This window comes from Ailuropoda melanoleuca, chromosome 20 (genome assembly GCF_002007445.2).
Source record: "Ailuropoda melanoleuca isolate Jingjing chromosome 20, ASM200744v2, whole genome shotgun sequence".
Classification (NCBI taxonomy): Eukaryota; Metazoa; Chordata; class Mammalia; order Carnivora; family Ursidae; genus Ailuropoda; species Ailuropoda melanoleuca.
The window spans coordinates 25,381,064-25,389,655 of NC_048237.1; positions in this window are offsets into that span (position 1 = coordinate 25,381,064).

Genomic DNA, 8,592 nt, shown 5'->3' on the forward strand with positions numbered 1-8,592 from the left:
GATCTGGAGGAAAGACTGGGTGGATAAGGTCCACCTCGCTCAGAGGACAGAGAGGAGCTCAGCCTCAGGACAATGCAACCAAGTGCATTTGCAAAACTGAGCTTGCTAGAAGCTGGGTCATAGGCGGGTCTGTGATGGACCCTGCCTGGGCTCTTGCTCTCTGACCTGTGGTCTTCTCCTCCACTCTGCTGTACCTGTCTTCCTACTCTCTCACTTCATCCTCTGCCTGGTTGAGCCTTCCCACTCCCTGGGTTCTTCCTTCCTTGATCTCTTTATCAATCTTTTCTTTTACCCCCTGCTCATAAAATGTCTCTCATGCGTCTGTTTCTCTCCTATGGCCTCTACCACAAAGTCACTATCACCTCTTGCCTGCCATAGACAGCCACATTTTCACTCCTTCATGGTCCAATCCACTCTCCACATCATAGCCAAAGTGATCTAAAATGTTAGTCATCTGCTTGACACCCTTTGGTGGTTTCCCACTGGATGAAGAACAAAATGCAAAGAATAAAAGCTTTGCAGGGCCCGCAGATCCCCTGGCATTACCTGGCCCATGCCCCTCATGTGCTTTCCACCACTGACTGTAATCAGTCATGATGCTGGCCTCCTCTCAGTTCTGAACAGGGTCAGTGTCACGGGCCTGAGACCAGGGAAGCCCCTTTGGGCCTTACACTCAGAAGTTGGCGGGTGTGTGTGTGTGTGTGTGTGTGTGTGTGTGGTTGGGCTTTAATACCCTGTGGTCGCCATCTTGAATTTCTTTTTTTTTTTTTTAAGATATTATTTATTTATTCAACAGAGATAGAGACAGCCAGCGAGAGAGGGAACACAAGCAGGGGGAGTGGGAGAGGAAGAAGCAGGCTCACAGCAGAAGAGCCTGATGTGGGGCTCGTGGGGCTCGATCCCACAATGCAGGGATCACGCCCTGAGCCGAAGGCAGACGCCCAACCACGGTGCCACCCAGGCGCCCCAGCCATCTTGAATTTCTTAATAATTACCTTTGAATTTGTGTTTTGCAAGTGAAGCCTGACCAGTCAACGGAGCAGGACATTTGCCCTAGGTTTGGAGCCTCGGCTCATCTGTGGCCACACCTCCTGCCACTTTCCAGCTCCCTGGGGCCCCAGGTCCCACCTGGCCTACTTTCCTTTCACTCTCCATGTCCTCTCTACAATCACGGCCACTACCAGGCACATTGGCAGGGAGAGGCCCATTTTCTGCTGTCACCTTTCACCCCTGGCGACAGGCTGGGCAGGGCTGTAGGGAGGGTCCGAGTCAGGTGCCTGATGGGACTCCTCAGGTAGGGCACCTGGGCTGGCGGCCCCAGAGCACGATGAGTCTCTCACCCAGTCTGGATCCAGGCATCATGCACGTCCTGGGACAGAGGTCGCAATCCTTGGGGGATCCCCCTCTGCCATGGGTTGAAGCAGCGAGCCCCTGGGAAGAGGAGAACAACCTTCCCACCCCTGGCTGGGGGCCTGCATTGTCCTTTGTGCTGGCTGTAGCTAATTACACAGCCGCCCTGGTTGTGAGAGTCTCTGGGCCTCCGCCCAGTCTGCTCTGCCCGTGGTTGGTTCTTTCTCATCCTCCAGGTGTCAGCTCACGGCTCACCTCCTCAGACCCCTCCCTCGGCCCCGCCCCTCCTGCTCGTAGTAGGTCACCCCTGTTATCCCTGCTTGTTTTCTCCGGATCCCTAAGAGTGTGTTTGCTCGGCTGCCTGTTGTCTGTCTGCCCAGGACACGTTACGCTCCATGAAGGCAGGTTGCTTGTCTGTCTTGTTCACAATCACATCAGCCTCACCTAGCACCATCTTTAGTCCAATGTCTGCCAAAAACTACATGCTAACATAGATTATTCGAGATGCTGCATGGTAAAGACGGTTCCTATTTGAAGCAAACACGGCCCAAGACCGCATGGCGGGTCTACAAGTAAACATTTGTGATTTTGTTCTCCAAACTTCCCTGTATGCTTCAAATGATAACATTTTAAGGAAGTTTTAAAAGAAAACAGAAAGTACCGGGGGGGGGTGTTTATATACAACTCCTGTAAGTATTATTTTCAACTCGCCACTTTCCTCTCAACAACAGATCTGTGGGGCTCTTTCCACATCAGTCCGCGGAGATCCATTCATCAGTTTTACACTGTTAAATGCTTTTCCAGAGCGCTTAGCAATGGCGCACCTTATTTAGCTGTTTCCCTGCTCCTAGACAACAGACTACTTAAACAGCCTTTTTGCTGTGATAAGCCAGGCCTCCCTGCACATGTGTGAGCATTCCTCTGAGCTGGAGAGCAGGGCGGGGAACTGCTTGGTTCATAGGCCTTGCCCATGTTTTAATGTAATAGATCCAGGCCCTTAAACCACTTGTCTCCTTGGCACAGAGGGACCTCCTGGAAGGCAAGGTAAGCGAGATGTGTGTGGCTCTGAGCCCACTGGCTGACAAACTTTGGTTCCCTTTCCTGCCTCATATGGTTGCTGTTGCCTCTCCCTCCCTTCTTAATCCCTCATGGTCAATATGGGGAAGGTCCTGGTGATTAGTTATCTCTAGAAAAAAAATGATTCCCCCCCCCATGTTTCTGTGCAGAGTCACTTCCTCTTCTCCGTGGGGTGGGATGGGAACAGGAAGGACTTGAAAAAAACCCTTTGTTTAAAAATAGTAGAGAGTTGCCACTTGGCACTTTTCCTGATTTTTATTTATTGAAAAATCTGACACTAGCTCCTCTTGAGTTCAAGATTGATGGTGGAAAGGCACGGAGCCATGCCAGAATCTAGCGGGCATTTGCCTAACAAGTCTTCCCTGAGCACCTGAGGGGCAGAGGATGGGCATTGATTCATTAGGAGGTCACTGGCCCTAAGATAGAAGGGGGGTCCTGTGAGTCAATGCCTGTGTCGTTGGTGTTACAGACTGAACCTTTGTGTTTCCCCCCAAACTCATGTGGAAGCCCTAATCCCCAGTGTGATGGTATTGGAGATGGGGTCTCTGGCAGGTAAGTAGGGTTAGATGAAGTCATGGAGTTGGGACCTTTGCCCAGTGAGATGAATGCCCTTAGAAGAAGAGACTCCAGAGACTTCTCTCTCTCTCTCTCTCTCTGTGAATGTGTGTGGGGTCTGTGTGCACGTACACAAGAAAGCAGCCATCTGCCTGCCAGAAAGAGAGCCCTCGCCAGGAATCTCTCCAGGAACTGAATTGGCCAGCACCTTGATATTGGAATACCAGCCTCTGGAGCTGTGAGAAAACACATTTCTGTTGTTACGGCCACCCAGTTTGTGACATTTTGTCATGGAAGCCCTGCTAAGACTGCTGCATCCCTAAAGCTACCATGGGAGGCACTGACCAGTACAGAGGTACGTCCGTATTTTAGCAGCTGGTACAAGCATGCTGTGGTGTCCTGGCACCGTTCATAGAGTTTACATTCGAGGGAGAGGAGCCAGACAATACAGAAAATAAGCAAAATAGATAGTATGTCAATGGTGTTATGTGCTATGGAGGAAAAAAAGGCAGAGGAGAGAATTAGAAAGGCCGTCAGGAGGGAGGTTGCTATTTTTTGTTTCAGGAAGGAGGAAAGAGAAGGAAAATGGCATGTTGTCTGTCCTTTAAGGGCTCTTTCCAGAAGTTACCCACTACACTGAAAGCCTATTCCTCAAAACTTCATCCCACAGCCACACCTTGCTGCAAGGGAAGATGGGAAATGCAGATTTAATTCTGAGAAACCGCGTGCACAGCCATGGTGGGTAAGTGGGGTCCCATTACTGAAGATGTAGAGAATGGATACGGGGGAACCATCAGCCACGACAGGGCCAGAGCACGATCAGGGAATTGTGTTGTAGAAAATGTTCACGGACCTGCTGAGTGATAGTTCTCCGCGGGTCTCTCACATTTGCGGATGGCCCACGAGCAGGGGACTGGCTGCCGTTCTCCCCGACTATCTTTCCAAGAATGTTTCTATGGCAAGTGGGCTTGGAAGACAGACAGTGTCTCCCCGTGGAGCACAGTGCAGGCGTGCTGGATGTCCAGGATAATAACGAGAATGGCTCCTTTTGCAGACCGTGTCTCTTCTGCATAAGAGGGGACTTACGGCCCATAACACAATGCTTGGGTTCCCCAAGCACAGGATTCCAAATTGAGAGATATGCTATAAAAATACTAATATCATGAAATAGAAAAAAGGAAAGAACTATATATTCTAAACAGCAAGGGACTAAACAGGACAACGAAATGCAATTTGTCACCTTGATTGGATCCTGAATTGAAAAAGGAGAAAACAACTATAATAATATTATCCAACATATGTCCATATTCACATTTCCCTTGGAAAAATGGAATGTGGCCATGTATTAGATAATATGTCCTTGTTAAATTTCTTGAATGTGATCATGGCATTGTAATTATGTAGGAAAGTGTTCAAACTCTTGGGAGATTCACATCGAAATACTTAGGAGAGAAGGGTCATGATATCAACGACTTATTTTCAAATGGTTCAGGAAAAGAATGTGTGTGTACAGAGAGCGCACCCATGGGGCTAACTGGCTAACAGCTGGTGAACTGGGGTGAAGGACATCTGGGCGTCCATTCACTTATTCTGTGAACTTCTCTGTAGTTTGATCTTTTTAAAAACAACAGGTTGGAAGCAATGGGACAGAATCCTGGTGAGCCTGTGGAAGGTGGGTTGGAGGGAGGCCATGGCCGGATTCGGGGAGGCTGAGCTAGGCACGCCATCCATTCAGGAATTCTCTCGCTATCAAGCTTCAGCATGGTCTCCTGTCCTGCTGCAGACAGACTTTTTCCAGGCAGCAGGGCACGTGGCCATGGGCTCCCACAGGTCTCCCAGCTGGTAACCAGAGAGGAAAGGGGGGCCACTTGAAAAATCCTGGGGAAGGGCTCGGCTGGGCTCAGCCTGGGTCACGGACCCAGCCTGGGTCAGAAAAGGGCAGGGAGCCCAGGACCGGCACGGCTGTGTACTCCAGGCGGGGAGAGGAGACTGGGGGCCTTCGTGAGGCAGCGGGGGTCGGTTACACTCGGAGAACTGGGAGGAGGAGAGGAGAGGAGCAGAGGAAATCAAGATGATTAGGCATTTGCTAACTACGGTGACTGGGGGAAGGTGAGGCCGTGAACTGAAAGAGAGGATACGAGAAGTCTGGAATGCTCTATTATGCACTTGAAATTGGAAGCTTTGGGGGCCTAGAAGAGCAGAAATTTCACAGATTGTTGGAAAGATAGCTCTGTAGCTCAGCGGAGCGTTGGCAGGCCCAGCCGCCCCATGAAGGCAGGGGGGCGCCAGCTCCAGTACCAGACGCTGGAAGGGGCCGCCTTGTCCCGCAGCCTAGCAGCAGAGCCCTCTCCTTGTAAGGAAGCCCCTTGGCGAGAGGGACCCTGACTAATTATGAGGGAGGAGAGGCTGGAAGTCATTAAAAGGCCTCGTATCACATTTCTGTTTAACGCCTCAGCATCCAATGACTCAGCAGGGCCGTTCCTGCTTCTTGTTCCAAAGCACTGGGAGTTGTTGGGCAAATATCTGAAGAGCATTTAGGTCCTAAGCCGGCAATGCCCTGACCCACTCCAGTTACAGAGCCCACTGCCTCCGTGTAGACGCCCTCTGAACTCTTCAAACCCAGCTACGGCAGGGGCCATGGGGCCGCTCAAAGTTCAAATCCGGCTTTCCAGAAGCAGGCCCTGCCAAGCAGGGTGTCCCTGGGGGAAAGAAGGAAAAAGCAGGATCACCCTTCTCCTATCTTTTTCTCCCAAAAACAGAGGGCTCCCTTTCTTTACTCTCATCCTTCTGCCTCCTTATTCTGTGTTTAGGGGAGGTGAGCCTGTGGTTCATCCTTGAGACCCAGAATTAGTCAGACATGGGTTTGGATTCTAGTTTCTTTATCTACCAAGGGGACTAACAGTGCACCTTCCTCGTGGGAGTGAGAGGCAGTGAGACAAAGCGGCTTAAGCGCTCGGGGGCGTGAGAGCGGATGTTAGCCCTCCTCCCCCAGGAGCTTCTGAACAAGGCCACAGGTGGGCACCTCCATCCCTCCCGGGGACATTTCCAGCCTCCAAGCAGGGATGTGCCTCCAATCAACCGCCCCAGGAGGCTGTAGGGAGGGAGGCTGGGACTTCACTGTGTGAACTGCACACCTAAAATAAGGCCAGGCAGAAGACTCTGGGAATTTCCTATAATCTTCGCTGCGAATGTCCTATTTATAAAGCTGAGTCACTGCAAGCCGCTGTTCCGCGGCCACTCAGCGTGTGGAGACAGGCTGCCGCAGGAAACGGGGAGCACACCCTGAGACACAGGCCTCTCCCAGGCTCTCGGGGGAGTCACGCTGGGGCCGACGGGCCTGGCTCCGCAGCTCTCAGAAGCACCTTGACAGGCTCAGGGCATTTGTCGCGGCCCTGGGCTTACTATCCCTCTTCCCATTGACCCTTGTTCTGGCTTCTTTGCTCCAGAATAGCTTCCTCTGTTTTGAGGTGATAGATTTACATGGTTTGCTTACAAACAGAGCCAGGCCTGTCTCCCCACTGAGCCCCAAGGGGTCTGGCATCTGAGTGGGATTTGCAGGATCTGTCTGCTTCCCCGCGTGAAGAGACCTGCATGGATGCCTCTGCTCCTCCCAATCTCTTAAAAGAAGCAAATTCTCCAAGGAGAGTGTTCAAGCCCTCAGGGCGCTGGCTCCTGGCGGTGCAGAATTCATGAAGGTCGGTAAGGGAGCAAAAGGGGGAACACAGGTCAGCAAAGAAGAGCTGCATTTAATGTGTTCATCATTCCATCCAGGGCAAGCCCTTGAAGGGGGGACAGGGAGGGAATGGCCTCCCCACTTCCTGATTTTACAGCCACTCAGCCAGTGACTGAAATCAGGGTCACCAATCACGGCTGTTAACCAAGGCCCCCCATCCTGCCTCCCACAGCCCCATCCAATACTGTGCAGGCCCAGGGCAGTCTCTCAGGTGTGCAGAGGTGTTTCCAAACCAAAGCAACCTTAGCATTCAGCCATGGTTTCTCGTTCAACAAGGCAGACAAGCCGCCCAGTTAAAGCATTCTCCACTCCTGGACTTCCCTCAGTAAACTTCTTCTCAGGACCAGCCTGAGTCCTCAACGTGGACTCCCAGGACCAGCCTGACTCCTCAACGTGGCTGGGCCTTGTACATCCAGCTGTGACCTGTGGGAGCTCGGGGGATGTAGGGAGTTCGGACCCTGGGAAATTCCCAGGCCCCCAGCTGTGGGCCTTCGGTCCCTGCTTCATGGGGGCAGAGTGGTCAGCAGGGCCCCTGTCTGTTGGTCAGCATGGCTGGAGGGGGGCTGGAGGGGGCGGGAGGTGCCCAGGCTGGTCTCCTGCTGCTTGACCTCCTCACCCCCACATTAGGTGACCAACACGTCCCAGGTTTTTTGGTAAAATTGCAGGATGGTGGGTCTCTGGTCCAGCTACTCTTCTGGAACCAGAGACTCTTTTACCATCTGCTGTCCCGGATACTCCCAAGGCCCCAGATGGAGCCCTGATCCTGTCAAAGTCCCTTCGGAAGAGTCCTTCCCTTTCCTCTTCTTTCTCTTTCCAAATCCCTCTGTCTTTTGGGTGACATTCCCACCCCTCCCCTTCCCTGTTACCAGAGAACTTTAGGCCAACTTTTCTCCCACCACAGTGGTGGGGGGCATGACTCTGGAGAGGCCAGTGTCACAGAGGCCCCGGCCCTCCTGTCGCGGGGAAGGAGGAAATATTTTCCACTCCTCCCTGGTGAGTCATCCCCTTTGAAAATCACCACCACTACCTGCCACAGAAGTTAAATGGGGGTGTTTCTTCCTGCGGCAAAGGAGAAGCAGAGTGTCAACTGAGAAAAAACAGAAAGATTCTCAAACAAATCAGAACTCATAAGGTTCAGTAAGTCTGCCAGGTACAAGGTCAACCTGCAAAATCGACAGCATCTCTCCTCACCCACGAGAGCTACTAGAAAATATCCCTGAGAGGACACCATTCACAATAGCAACAAGAATTACAAGACATCTAGGTATTAACCAAGAATACACAACTTCCATCCAGATTTTTGAAATTCTAATCAAGGAAACAGAAAACGATCTGAATAAATAGAGCACATTCCATGCTTTTGGACGGGATGACCGAATATAAGATGACCTATCTTGGATGACTCTATAAAAACCTAATTAAATTAACGATTAACTTACAAAGTCAGTGCATTCCCACTCAGCATTCCAGTTGGATTTCTTTTTGAGGAACTTAATAAATAAATAAGTTAATTTTTTAAAAAAGGAGAGTAAAGGGGTGCCTGGGTGGCTCAGTCAGTTGGGTGTCTGCCTTCAGCTCGGGTCATGATCTCAGGGTCCTGGGATCGAGCCCTGTATTGGGCTCCTTGTTCGGCGGGGAGCCTGCTTCTCCCTCTCCCCTGCCCCTCCCCTTGCTGGTGCTCTCTCACTCTCAAATAAATAAATAAATAAATAAAATCTTTAAAATTAAAAAAAAGGAGTGTAAAGAAGGAAGGCTTGCCCCATCCAATCCACTACAAACCAGAGTAAGAACAGCGTGGTGCTGGCTCATGAACAGCCCACTAGACCGGTGGAACGGAACAGAAAGCTCTGGGACACGCCCATGCACTGTATGTGTAC